Source organism: Harpia harpyja, chromosome 12 (assembly GCF_026419915.1).
Source record: "Harpia harpyja isolate bHarHar1 chromosome 12, bHarHar1 primary haplotype, whole genome shotgun sequence".
NCBI lineage: Eukaryota > Metazoa > Chordata > Aves > Accipitriformes > Accipitridae > Harpia > Harpia harpyja.
In genome coordinates, this window is record NC_068951.1 from 8,728,353 (window position 1) to 8,743,408 (window position 15,056).

Sequence of the window (15,056 nt, forward strand, 5' to 3'; positions counted from 1 at the left end):
TTAGGCCTGGTGATACTGAATTGGAAGCTCAGGAAAATAATGCCTTAGCCAAGCTCTTTGACAGACTTGCTGGAAAAAGCACCATGAAAGATTTGGAGGGTGAAGCTCTGTCTCAATGTACTGAGGCTGACCTCGAATCCACGTGTGGGATTTGAGTGCAGGGATAGATGAGACCATGGGGAGTTTAGACACCTGAACTTCATTCCACTTTTGAAGTTGGAGAATACTTTTCGTGGTGAGGGAACAGAGAGAAGGTAAGACTGTGGCCCTGCTGAGGCATTGGTGGTGCTGGCTTTCACCAAGGCATTCCACATTTCTGGTTTGTGTGCTGAAGTCTGTCACTGACTTCTCGGGATTTAAAAAGGATGACCCGCAAGCCTGGCATGAAGTGTGTTTTTATTTTCACTATGTTTTTTTGAGTCACCATCCCTGGAGATATTCAAAAAGCGAGTGGACAGGGTACTCCAGGACATGGTTTAGGGGGCATCGTTAATGGCTGGACTCGATGATCTTGAAGGTCTTTTCCAACCGAAATGATTCTACGATTCTATGATTCTATGTTTTGGCTTTCATTATGATATTTCTAGCTGGGTTTTCTGGAAAGCTTTTTGGAGAACCCATCCTGTTTTAGACTTTTTCTGTATTGAGGACCTATTTTTCAACCTACCCTTAGTATCCCTGGGAATTAAACCAGGACACTTAACCTGTCCATGGCATCTCAGACCATCCAGCTATACCACAAGAACAAAGATGAGTTTGCAATACCTTGGTGATCTAGGTATTTGTGACTGTCTCCACATGTGTGGAATTTGTGGCTTAATGAACGTCTGAAAAGGGATTTGAGGTCCTCGGGTTAAAGGCCCATATCCTGTAAAACACCACATTATGATTATTATATTCCTCCTCATTGATCAGCTGTCAGAGAGACAGACTCCAGTGCCACTTCAGTGATGAAACGGCAGCAATACAAATACTAGTGCTGCTCCATAGAGCAGCTTGCAGTAATACTGCCGAGTGCAGCTCCAGTAATTGCCTGGCAGAGATACAGGCGGTAGTGCTGCTCCATTGATCAGCCACTCATCACCAAGGCTCCAGCAATGCTCTGCAGATTGCTCGGCACCACTGTGGGCTCCAAAGCTGCTTTGCAGAACCAGCAGCATGGGAGGCTCCAGGAGATCCTCATCTACCTGGTGGAAGTCCTGCCCCGAGAGCTATATTCAGGCTATACAGCCAGGACCTCGATAATTTATTTGGTTTCCCAGGTGATTTCCTTCTCAGCCACGATGGAAAATGCTGCACTAATGCGAAGTTGCTCCACTTGAAAGCCCAAGGCTCACTGCTTGCTATTCTGAGTAATTGCCACAGTCACCAGCCCTCTGCTCTCCCATCCAGTCCATGTGCCTCCTAGTAAAGGCATCTCTTGCAGAAGTGTGTGGGTGTCTTGGGGTGTGTGTGAAATTGCAGTAATTCCCGTACCGCTCCATGGACAGACAGGAATAAATGTTTAATAATAATGGAAATACAGCAGTGTCTGCAAGTGAATTATTCCTTAGTGTTTCGAAGGCTGGGGGTGAGAGGTGGAAAGGAAGTTGACCTGAAATGCAGCCAGAACATGCTGTTGGTATTTTAGCAGGGGACTCCCTAAAAAATGTGCTCCTTTCACCTGGCTGATTGCTCCCAAGGAACAAGAAGCGTGCTGCTGAAAGAGGCAGGCGGGTGAAAGAACTGAGCATGTGAGATGGGTTGGCACAAGCTAGTTTTCACAGTGTGCCACTGGAAAAGAATAGATGAAGGTGTTGCTTTGTCGTATCCCACAGTGGCCAGTCCTGCTCATCCCGGCTGGCCCTCTCAGGGCACGCACATCTTGCTGTTCTGTACGTGGGGAGAGATGGGGACTGACCCCTTTAAGGTTCTTACTTTTATTCTCTTTTTTCTTCTCTTTACCCAGGAGTGACTATTTCTGAGTTCAGCAAAGCTTATACATAATAAAGGGAAGCCCAGACTTTTACTTTGAGGGACATTCACCAAAACCAGCCCTTTACATTCTCCTGGGGTTAACACTGATGAACATACTTCATGGTTAACTTCAGGTGTCTGGTCTTTACTTGGTGTTGAGGTTTTTTTCTGTTTTGTTTTGGTTTTATGCTTTCTTTTTTTTTTTTTTTTTTTTTTTTTTTCCTTTAACCCCAGGACAGTTCAAATGTGTTAATTACTCCAAGGTAAAGTAGACATCTTTTAATATGAAGGCTACCCCTGCATATGTGAAATATTTAACACTTGGTATGCTGAGACTTGCTCTTCAAAGTATTTTTTTTAGCTTCAGGGGTAAATAATGTTTGGCAAGGATGATTTAGCAGGCACCAGAGAAAGGGTGCCTTCGCACAAGGAAATCACCCAAACACCCCTCCAGTTTGCAAACTAATTTCAATATACCCTGTGCATCTTGTTCTACCGTGCTGTTGAAGCATGGAAAGTGCAAAGTGGGGGCAGATACTGTGCTCCATGGGAAGAATCTCATTTTATCTTGTAAATTTTATTAGCATCCTTTAGTATGTAGCAAATATTCTATTGGCATTTACAGAAAGAAAACTAGTTGATTAGGTTGTAGATGTGTGATTTGGGACGTGCATATGGTTAAATCCCTGATGTTTTCTTTACAAACTAATTCCTGGCCAATTTGGTTACGTGAGGCAAAGCCTTAGATGATGGCTTCTGAGCATTGAAGCTTTGTGGAAAATTTTAGTGTACTCAATGAAAGGCTGTATCCAGAACACAGAGGTCTTCTGAATCTTGGTATAAGTGCAATGTGAATAGTTTGTTTCTTTAAAAAAAGAAAAAAGCTAGAATCAGTGCTGTAATAAAGCAGACAATTTAAATGCAAACTAAAAGGAAATTCATTTCAGGGGGATTTTTTTTGATCTATGGTTCCCAAGAAAAGTTCTTCTTTTACAGTTCAGAAATTCAAACACTGAAAAACTCAGGGGTTTGGCCAAAATACTTTTGTTTTTAGGCATTTAGTTTTTCAGGAAAAATAGGGCAAAAATTTTCCACACAAACCAACACTTTTCACAGCCTCTCATGTTTCCTTGGAAATTTTCCTTCTAATTTGTTTCTGTTGGAGAACTTGGGCTCCACCCCCTGCCCCCCCCAAGGGAAGGATCTGCAGCCTACCTGACTTAAGTCCTCAAAAGCAGGCTAATATAAAGTTACTCCACTTCATCATGGTTCTGTGGGCAGAGAAGGGTTATCATTAGCACAGGCATGTCATGGATATTCCTGTGCGCCCTTAACCCTTTTTTTCCTAAACCTTTCCTTTAGCACACTCCTAAACACTGTGCAGCTACCAAATGATGGTGACTTGTGGTCATTGATGAGTGCTGTGTGTGGCTTGCTCTGAATCAAACCACAAACAAGTATGTTACGGCTTCTGCTAGAAAGCTCGCTCTTTAGTTAGCTCAGGCTTGCAGGTGTACCTCAGGGGTTCCCAGCGAACCACCAGAAAAGGTGCCTCTCTTAGTCCTGTTCCACAAGGCAAGGCTGGCTCGGTCGTTAAGGATTGATAGAGGATTCATATTCTCAAAATGGTAGCTTTGTATTTCTGGAAGCTGGAGGGTAAAGGAGGAGCCAAGAAGGAGTATAAAGAAAATAGAGGATTGCTTTTCTGCTGGAAAAAGGTGTTTTGCAGGCAAAGATGGTGACAGTCCCCAAAAGCTTTAAATCTGTGGTTTCCCTGTAGGAGTTCAGGCTCCAAGGAGCTTCTGCTTTTAGTTGCAAGGTAAAGAAAGTATTACATATGGAGATTTGCAGAAGACACACTGTCCCCATATGATTTAAATTACTGAAGTAGGGCTGTGGGATTCCCAGGTGTGGATTTACCTGGGAGCTGGGGAACAGGAGGGGAGCGTGCCTCTCATCCTCTGCTGATGCAGAAGTGGCCATGTGCTTGCGAGTGCCGCTCTCTCCCTGCCACCGTCCTTGTTACAGCTACAACTGGCCCTGAATGCTGAGGTTTCGTTGCCTGGATTCCCTCTATGCTCCTTTGGCTTTATCCTGTTAGGCTCCTATTTCCAAAGTGTATTCGGATGCTTGTCAAAAGCACCATGATGCTCTATTTTTACAGAAAATCAATGGGGTTTAGCTATTAAGTGCTTTCACCTGAGTCTTTTGAAAATGTCCCCCATAAATAACAAAACAAAAGCAAAAACCGTGTGAGCCAAGGGTTTGCAAACTGGCTTCATACATAGGACCAGCACCAAGAAGTCAGAAGGTGCATAAGGACACATCTCACAGCAATGAGCTGCGTTAGCGGGTGTAAGGGATTATCTTTGAGCTGTAATTTCCACAGAGAAAAGTTCACACCGGTCTTAAAACGTTTATTCTCACAAAGTGAGTGTGCCGCAGAAGCAAAACACTCAGCCTTTTAATGTCTTGTATAATTAAGGACCACTTTATTTTCTCTTTTTATTAATGACTTACCTTTAATGTTAGCCCGATGACACAGTTGTGTAATTTAATGTGAAATGTATTATTCAGCTAGCTGCCGCCTTACAGAAAGGTTTTGACAGGCTGTAATGGTTTTGGTTTCAGGACAATAAACCCTCTTTTTTACAAATGCTGGGAAGAAACTTGAAGGAAGTGAGGTGGCTCTTTTAGTAGTTTGATGGGATTAATTTTTTTAAAAGAAAGTGTAACTGAAGAAAAAAAATACAGTAAAGGACCTATCATAGCAAAGGCAAATTAGTTGTTCAGTCCCTAATTCAGAGGAAGCATTTAGGCATACGCTTAAGTCTCACTGGGGACTTGCCCCAATGAAGCTTATGCTCTCTTGACTAAAGATTGAGTTTAAGCAATTTTTACCCTTTGCATAGTGAAATTTGTAGAAAAAGATATAGCATCTTTTTTTAAACCAGTGTTTTGTAAGGCACATCAGCATGTCCTTTGTCTTATGAAATGCCAGCTGGAGTCAGTTGAAAATTAGCAGTTGCTTTAAGTTAAACAAATTTAGGAGTGTTCCCATGATTTTGTTGAACTGGGGGGCAGAAATATTAATAATTAAATGGGCTACCTGAAAAGGTTTCCTGTGGGAGCAAATGATGTGATTCAGTGACCCGGTCCTAAGTTATATTTGCTGAAGCAAAAACACAATATAGGGAAAAACTGAGAGAAAGTTTGTTGCAGTCCTGTGCTTTATACTTTCTTCCAACTGAGTGAAAATGTGGAATCTTTTTTTGGTGCCATTTTCTTAGGAAACAGAGCAAGTGCAGTCAGTCTGTGGTACTCAGTGACTTTGGATCTGATGACCGATTTCTTCCAAATTGGATGGAGGTTTCAGAAGAAAGCTAGTTCCTGCAGGTTCTGTGAGATGAGGTGCTGGGCAAAGGCAATTGCCCAGGCCCAGGTCAAGGTCTCCCACGGGAACTTCAGCACTGAGGCACCAGAGCATCCACAGGGGCACAGAGCAGAGGGACACCTGAAACATGGTAAAACCCTGGTGGGAACTAGCACTCAGGCCAAGGCATGCACCCAGGTGCTATAGGTCTCCTTTGTGCAGGGACTCTCCCAGTTAATTTCACTGGCTTTCAAGCTGGCTCTCCTATACACCATCTCCATCACTGGCATTGATCTCTGATTTTTGTGTAGGCAAAAGACTTACTTGTACCTATGCAAAATCAGATTATTATATCTATCCCTGCCTGCATGACAGGGACAAATTCCCAAAAGAGAGTGCTTAGAAGCAACACTTGCCATCAAGCACTTTAAGTGCACAGATTGCCTTTTCACAGTACAAGCCCTTGGCATTGCATGTCACTTCCCCCCAGCCCTGATAAAGGTAATTTGTTTTCCCTATAAACCTTGTCCTAGAGTACCCAAACATCCTTGGAGTACTGCCTACCTACGTTCTAGCAGCCTTACCGAAGGTGAGGGATGTATTATTGCTCTTACGGTCAAACCAAAAGAGTGAACAAAGGTGCACAGAGATACCAACTGAACACACACATCCCTAGCAGGAGCCTAATGCTTAAGCCACGAGGGCTTTTCTTCCTTTCCTCCCTGCAAAAAGCAAATAATTTGGAGGCAAGCACGTAAAGGAGGGGAAGAGAAGTCTGCACTGAAGACAGTGGTGGTTGCTCCCTGCCCTGCTCACCCTGCAGGTGATGTCAGCAGCCTTTCCAGGGCCTCGCACGTCCTCCCGTAGCTAGATACCAGGTACGAGGGGAGGCTGTGGAGAGTTCGTCTCACGTCCCATCTACATTAGGCAGCACTGATATGCTTAAATTATGATCTTGCAATTAAAAACTGTATTAAAATCTTCTGCTGGTTCTGGAGTGGGGAGCTGTAGTAAATCAGATAGCTACACGGAGACTCTTAGACAAGTTACGAATTATTCATAACCAATTATGTAAATTCCTCTGGAGCTGTAATAGTAAAAAACATCCCAGAGCCCTGTACAGAAAGTGTGTTGGTTTGGTTACCCCCAGAGAAGGAGAGGCACTATTATTGTTTAAGTCTAGTCTGTAAATGTGTTAATGGATCCACTCTGAAGTATCTGAGGGGAGAAAGAACAGACGCAACCTATTAACTGCCCGTGTCCTAGTAATCATCGAATAAATTGACTTTTATTGTATCCAAAAGTAAGAAATCTTCTGGGATAAAAAACCTTTTGCTACTTGGCTGCTGATAATTGGAATCAACAACTCAAGGAATTAAGGAAGCTAGATCAGCTACATGCTTTTAAAATGATTTGTAGCTGACATATTGCCAGTTTTGCACTCTATGGGCTAATCTCTAATTGTATTTTCATGTATGGTTCTGGACTGAGTGGGTGATTTATTTGACACATGGTTTGATCTACTCATCGCCAGCCCTTAATATACAGGATTTGCTGTTCCACATCGAGCTCTTTGTCCAACAAGTCCGATCCTCTGCCTTTGGTAATGGCTAAAAACATGCTTTCATGGAAGCAACCTTTGCTGAAGCAGACAAACAGGCAGAGGGGTCGCTCACTGCTGAAAATGGTGAATGCAGGCATAGTTCCTGGTAGTACTGTGGCTGTTTGTCGACCTTCGGACACCCCTGCTTGGGGCCTGACCTCTCTGTGTATGCAATAGAGACCGGAGGCACTTTCCAAGGCCGCTTCAGAGCCATGAAGTTGTTGACTGTGTCAACTGCTTGAGAGCCTCAAGGCAGAAGCCAACAGGCAGTACGAAGACCCTCATGTTTTGAGGGAACCTGTGTGGTTTAGGCACTATTTCATAGGCCAGGAAACTGTTAGCTAGCTCTGCTTTGGGAGATATTGAATCAGTTACTCTATCTCTCTGAACTTGTTTCCACCCACTCCTCTTGCATAATTAGACTGTAAGCTCTTCAGGGCAGGGACCATCTCTTTATAATCTGTTTTGTGTAACACCTAGCACAATGGGGTGCCAGTCTCACCTGAGGCCTGCAGGCACTGCTCTGTTATAGATAATTAGTATTTTTTTAGGCACCACTGTAGTACAAATAACCAGGGTGTTTTGTTGTTGTTTATTCTTGGCCAAATCCTGCTTGCAAGCTGAAGGCATGCAGCAAGCAAAGGTTCAGCAGATGCACAGCAGACTTCGTGGCACAGGCAGCAGTGGCACAGGCTGAGTTTAGAGAACAGCAAATACTCCTGTGAGCTTGTGGTGAAGACGGAAGGGCTCTGCAGACCTCTGCTTTATTCCTAGCTCAGCCACTGTTCCCAAGTTGCTTTTAGCTAGTCACTTCATTATTTTCACCAAAGTTTCCTTTCTATGACAAGTGTAATTAACAACCAGCTCCTTTATAAAGGGCTTTGAGAGGTTTGGCTAGAGACAATGAGTTTCAGCAGAAATAGTAAGAAATGATATGTGGCAAATTCTGTTTAATTCCTCCTTACACTTACATAGACAAGGGGATGTTCTTACAGCACTTCTGTAACATGCTGTGCTCTGGATAGGCAAAAGCAGGGAGAAACGACAGAAATTCAAGTGCCAAAGTGTGTGTTCATCTGACCAGCCATGTATGCCTATGCTCACGTGAGTCAGAAATGCCTCTTTTTTTTTTTTTTTTTAAATTCACACAACTGTTCTTTGTTTCCTTAATCTCACTGTAGATGGTTTCCTCTTTGCATGCCCATTCTGTAATTCCCCCAGTAGACATCTGTCAGGAATACACAAAAAACTAGCACAGCTTTGATGCAACAACAGAATCCTGGAAACTAATCAAGAAAAAAAAAAAATTGCCCTTGTAAAACTGGGTCTGTAATTATAATGGGAGCCAAGATATCGAGATAATAAGGAGACAGCCCTAAATAACGTGGGGGAATTACAGAAGGTAATAATGTACTGCACCACTGCCAGACAGAGTTAGACAGACAGAGTGGCTATGGGTTTTGGCCTGGGTTCTGCATTGTGTTAGGGCTGCTCCGTCACTGCCAGACCGAGAAAGGAGCGTGAGGAGAGGGGCCGTGCAGCCCTCTTGCCTTGGGCTGTGCCTTCCCAGGCAGCACTGGAGGATCTGCGATTCCTCACTCCCGTCGCCCTGCAGCCTGGTGAGGCTTCAGTGCCGCCTCTCACCTGGGAGCTAAAAGGGGCTGTCGCAGAGTGGCCTGAAACCTATTGCGATTTCGGGGATCAGCTTTTCCTTGCTGTGTCTGCTTGGCCATGACATCTCGTACCCACAAGATGATCTGCTCCGTTCCAACAAACCTGCCTCGAATGTAGAAATCTCAGCCATTGCCCCCCCCCCCGCAATGTGATACTGGCGTGGTACCCAGCGATGCAAAATAGGCAAAGGGTTACCAAAAAAAAAAGCAAAACTGTTGCTGTCTCTGAGGGAGGGAGTGTCAGCTCGGCTTTGCTGGTTATGGTAAACTGTTGTACACAAGCTCATATCCTCAAACGGGAATCTCTGTGCCAGAAAGTCCATGTAGCCTTGGAAAACAGATGGTGTGGGAGCGAGCTAATCAGGAGTGGTTGCCCTGTTGCATTTGTGTGTTGCCAGAAGAGTCAAGCCAAGATCACGTTGCTTTCTTTCGCAGCCACCTTCAGCGGGGCAGGAGAAGCAGGGTAAATTAGCCTGCAGAGGAAATTTGCTCAGTGCTGCTGGAGCTAGCCTGTTTCCAGTACCAGAGTGAGCTTGTTGAAAGCTGGCATGGGCATCTCAACGCTGTGGTGTAGACATATCCTTTGGGTGTAATAACAATAGAAAGATGAGATATGTAGTTTTCAGAGGTTTTGGAGCAATAGGGTGTTAAGATAATACAGGCAATCAAGCTCAAAATATATCTGGTGGTGGTTTCTAACCCTACTGGTATTTCTCCTCGGGGTTCAGTGTGTTAGAAGAGACCAAGGGCATGTTTTAAAGTATGCAGAACCCACAACCAGGAGTAAAGATTTCCAAGGATCTTAGCACTCATTTAGACAAACAAAAATCAGCCTGTGATACAAAGCTGCTCTGCAAACTGGGGGCTGAACTCGTTTGGAAATTCAGCTTTTAAGTGCCGTGGATTTACTATTCAGCAAGACAAGATCTTTGCATCCTTTTCAGCAAAGCAAATGCTATTTAAAGACACAAATGCACACTTATATTATTAAACTTAATGTTTCTGTTTTGCAAGGGTGTTCTAACTCCAGGATGGGGACGTAGAGCTGTTATCCCTACAGGCTGACTTCAGTCCTCAAAACTGAATCTTAAACAGCAACCTCTTCACTTTTCCACTTAATCTTGGAGATGCACTAAAATACTCTGTGCCTTCCTTAAATAGAAGAAAAAACATGACTTTCAGATGCGTGAGCACTGGAAATCCCAGTAAAGCTGAAGAGTCACCCTGAATAGCAGCACTTTCCAGGGACACTTATTACCTCTCTTCTAATGTCCTAGTACTCAGTAACTGTAGGAGCATAGCATGCTACTGCTAAGTGTTTTTAAATTAGGATTTTAAAACTTCTCCTGTGGCTACCCTGGTTGATTATGAATCTGTTTTTTTTCCCTACCAAGACCCAGAGTTTTGGCTCCAGCACCCTCATCAGTTGTAATTACTGTGCCCTTTTACATGGAAAATGTGATCAACTTCAGCTTGTCTGAGCTGCTTCATCCATCTGCACCTGTGGCTATGGAGGGAATGGCTCATGCTGGAAATTCTGACTCTATCAGAATGGCAGTTATTAATCCTAGGAACTGCATTAAAAAATACCTCCCTTTTTATTAGTACTATTAAGAGAAGTTTTATTCTTGATGATCTGCTAATCGCTTGTCATGTTAATTCCAATGTAAAGTATGAAACCTCTTCTTTAGTTTGAATCAAAATCACGTGTTTTTAAAAACATAGGAATATATTTGACGAATGAATGTGGTTGAGGGTAAATATGGCCAGGGTAAGTCCTTTCACTCCCTCTCTCTTTGAATCCTGTTTAATTCACACAGAAAAACGGCAATACAATATCTTAGGCATTTTTGGATTTCAGTGGGCCTTCTGATTGTGCTAAGCACAAATGGCCTTTGCAACTCAAGAGTTCAAGATGAGCTTGATGGGGTGTTACGTGGCACACAACTGTCAGGAGCATCAGCTAACTCTGCCTATGTCCTGCATCTTGCTGCAGTTCACACCAGGGTTTGGATTCTTCTGTGGCTTCAGTTTCAACAAAATTTTCTCTCGATCAGGCCAGGAGGAGCAACTCTGAAGGTTTGCTCTTTTAAATTACTGGTTTGGCTGCTTCTTTTGGTACTTCAAATAAGTTGAGGGTAAAAAGATGAAAGTTCACAGTCTCTATGCACAAACACAGGGAGAGAGAGAACAGGAGTAGTTCCCAAGTCCTGCAGCAGCCCTGGAAGGCACTATATGTCTCCTCCTTCTCTGCAGCACGTGTCCCCCTGGCTTAAGACCCATGCTCAGATTAACCCTGGCCAAGGAGCTAGGATATCCACGTGCAGTGGTCAGATCAAACAGCAGTTTGCGTTGCTGGACCTTGCTTCGGTTCCCACTGCTCTCCCTGCAGCTGCGCAGCTCTCCCAAAGCCCTGCAAACATCCCGTGTTTGCAAGCCTCAGAAATCCGCTTGCACAGAGGAGAGGTGGGGCACAAGTGCTCCTTTTGCAATAACAAGCTTGTCTTTCCACTGATTCTGCCTGGGTGGCACCGTAACCAAAGGCTCTCATCATTAGCAACAATTGGTGGGTCCCAGATTTAGCTCTGTCACCACAAACCCTGTCTTTTGCTCGAGCGGTCTCCAGCTTTAGCAAGTGGCAACTCCCTTAATTATACATTTTTATCTCCTCCACCCCAGCTACTGCACTCAGGGCTGGGGGAAGGGAGGAAAGAGCAAAAAGAAGGAATCCAAGGGGGAAAGTTAATTTAAGTACCTGGCTGCAGGGAGCACTGTAGTCCATCTTACTGGCTAGAGCATAACTCTCTGCAGCACGATGTTAGCAGGAGCCCTGGACAGCTAATTTTTCCTTTCTATTGGAGCTGCAGCTTAGGGCTCTATTTTGGGGCTTCCCCCCACCCCTAACCTTTTCTTCCTGCTCAGGAAGGCTTATTGTGTGACTCCCCTTCTCTGGCCAGCTTTGGGGTGAACCCAGCTTTGCCCTAAGCCCACCACCGACTCCTTGGGCATCCTCCTGCCCCAGCCGGGGGCTTTCCAGGTCCCTTGGGCTTCCCTGCTCCTCTTTCTTTTTCCTTTGCTGCCCTCTATCCCCCAGCCTTGCTCTGCTGCCTCGCACGTAAACCCGTAATTTGCTGCATAGGCATAAAATACTGTGAACTGCTGCACCTTTTGCACATGGATAGGTCAAAAAGAAGTGTAGCAATTTGCTTGAACATGTGCACGGGCAGTATTAATGCAGATCAGTTGCAAGAAATAACGTAATACAGATTTGCCAACGTATGTATTGCATAAATGCTGACAGGTGCTGACAGAAGTGTGTGCGTAAACATTTAATAGCACTGTTAATTCATAGCACAACAGTTGCTGTTGGCATCGTTTGGAATTTATTATATTTTGCTATTTATTCCTAGTCAGCTTGTTGTCCATCAGCCTCCCAGATGGCATGTCTACCGCAATTCCTTCCTCCTAAAATTTGCATGATGCTTTTCCTAGGAGCAAGGCAGGGTGGCTGATAGCTCAAGTTGTGCATGCAGTCTCCAAAGCTTCCTTTCTTGCTCAATATAAGCCCACTTCGTGTCTGTGAAGAATTCCCCTAATCTCTTTATATCTTAATTGCTCTCTGTGAATAGGGGAAATAAATATTTCATTCCCTTATAGATGTGTTTCCCTTTTCTGTTTTTCTTCCCTAATCTACTCAGATTGCTGTGGTGAAAACCTGGCCCCATGGAAGGCAAAGGCGAAACCACCACTGATTTCAGTTCAACAAAGATTCACCTGAACTGACTCTGCCTAAAAGTTAGGTGTCTAGTCCAAGATAATCATCTAGCCTCCTTTTACAGTCCCTGTCAAAAGATACTGGCACCTCCAGCAGCAATTCACCCTACCTGTCTCAGATAGCTATCTTGGGATGGGATGAATAGCCCTCCATAGGTGCCAATTTCTCTCTCCATTGACTACAGCAGCGGCTGAAAGTTTGAACTTGAACCAACTTTTAGGTGGCTATTTTTCAGTTGCGAGTGACAGGGATGACTTCTTGCAATGTGGTAGCACTCCCTCTCTCCCTGCTGGAGATGGGGGCTCCAGTGGGATGTCGACCTGCTGCAACATTGCAAATATTTATAGCTGGACCAAAAGGGTGTGATTTCTGCCATGGCTTCGGGTATTCCCCTGCAAACTACACTCAGGTGGCCTTGGACTGTGCCTTGCTCTGGCTGCCCGCTGGCATCACTGCGTTAATCCGTGACAGGTTTCAGAAGCAGCAGCAGCAAAAAGGCGTATATATATGCTGAGCAGCGTTTTGCTGGGTTTTGCCAAGGGAAAAACTGAACCATCGTGTGGGTTCCAGGTTTTGCTTTTCTCAGTGGAAAAACTGGACGCTATCAAATGACATGAATGGCTTTTCTTTCCAGCAGTAAGCGAGAGAGGAGCATTTTCACTATTAATCTCTAAAGGTACACAGTAATCAGTCATGTTTCAGGTATGAGGGACAGTAAATGTCTGCTTGGGGGTCTCAGTGCGTGTCTAATCATGCTGGTCATCAGGAGCGTAGGAGTTCTGAATGACTGAGCATGTGTGATAGTCTCTAAGACACATTCCTGATTGTTTCCCCCCCCCCAAACCAAGGATGCTGGTTAAGAGAGGACAGTCTCTGAGGAGGCAATTGCCTATACGGGATTCATTCCTTTAATTTCACCAGGAGCCCCATAGGAATTGCAGTGTGGCCCTCTGGTTGGGGGGGGCGGGGGGGGGGGGGTGTTGCTGCCAGACAGGGCTAGCCATAGGTGCTGAATTACAGCCCTAAAAGCTGCTGGGATGTCCTACTGACAAATGAGAGGGAGAGAAGTTTCTTGGCTTTAACAGAGTTGCCACATAGGAAAAGTCAACACAGAGAAGAAAATCAAACCTTTGTTCCTCTGAATTGTGAAAATTATTTCCTCTGTGTGTGTAAATTGATGGGGGATATTCTGATTTATCAGGTAAGGATCATGGTCTAACGTGCAGTAAAAGCTTCAAGTTTTGGCTGTAACTCAGGGGTTAGTCCTTTAGGTAGTCACATAGGAGGTTTTGCAAGGGGATCAGAAGGTAGGGCTCTTGGGAACCCCAGGAAAAATAAACATAACCCAAAAAGCTGTGAGAGATTGTGTGACAGCCTCTGGTGAATGAAAAGTGACTGAACACCAGGTTTTTCTCTTTCACAGCCATAAAAACCAGGCTAAGGAGGCTGTCCATTACATCTCTTCTACGGTATCACTCCCCATGTTTGACATAGCTCACATGATCTACGAACTGGGGCCTGGTTTTGATTTAGCACTGTTTATTAACCTAACGGTGCTGACATATTTTAGTGCAACATATAAAATCTAAGGCTTTTTCTTAAGCTGAGGAAATGAGGTTATGTGACATTGATCCAAAATGGAGGGGAGTATTTTAGGTTTCACTTTAACAGACAAGGGAATTGAGACAAGGGAAATGCAGTCTTTCTCCTGTCCCCTCTGCCAAGTCCTCTGCAAATGGGGCAGAAATACCAGGTTTCAGCAAAGTCTAGCGCACATTTAAAACCAGCTGTAAATGGCTTTTGATCATGTTGTTGTGTTTGTGAAAGATTGTAAGAATCAGTTTAAAATTTTAATTGAGGCAATAAGAAAATCAAAATAACAGGTCTGCTTGAGTTACTCGTGTCCAGGTCTGAAAACAGTTGGACACCAATGTCCTGTGGCTACAGTGAAGGTACAAGACCTTGTCCCCATTATATAGAAAAGGAAACTGAGGCCAGAGGGTGGGGGAATGGTGAGTCTGATACTATGGTGATTCAATGGGTAAAAAAGAGATTGGTCCTCCTGATTTAGGACCTTATGGAATCCCACCAGTGTTAGAAATGTCAGTTAAGGATAACTGATTAAGGAAATCTAGAGCTTACTGGCACAAAATAGTGATCTGTAGACAGGCAATGACAGGCCATTAATAGACCCAGTAATATGGATTTGCATTAACTGTTTGGAGGTATTTTGTAAGCCCCTTGGCCGCATGTCAAATCACTAAGCTGGTACATTGTTCCAGCATTGGAGTTACTGTTGTTGGTGTGAGTCCAGAGTTGTTGTGGTTGTGCAATACTACCAAGTCCTTGCTTTTCTCCTGGTTATCTTTTGAATGGAGGTCCTTTCCTTGATTTTGGTAACAGCTATTAGATTTGGCTGCACCCACTCAACATTGCTGAGCCTCTTGGAAATAGGGTAGCAGTTGTGTAACTTCCATTCATCCATCCATACTGAGCAGTTAATTTCCATTATTGAGGTTTCCCAACATCATAACAGAGTTGCATTAATGTGGCTTATCTGTGATAACCAGTGCAAACTAGTGCAGGAAAATCCATGAGCAGAGCCAGTCCTGTTTAATTCAGCCTGGTGACTGAACATTACACCATTATACTCCACCAGTGCCGCTTCAGGGTGTA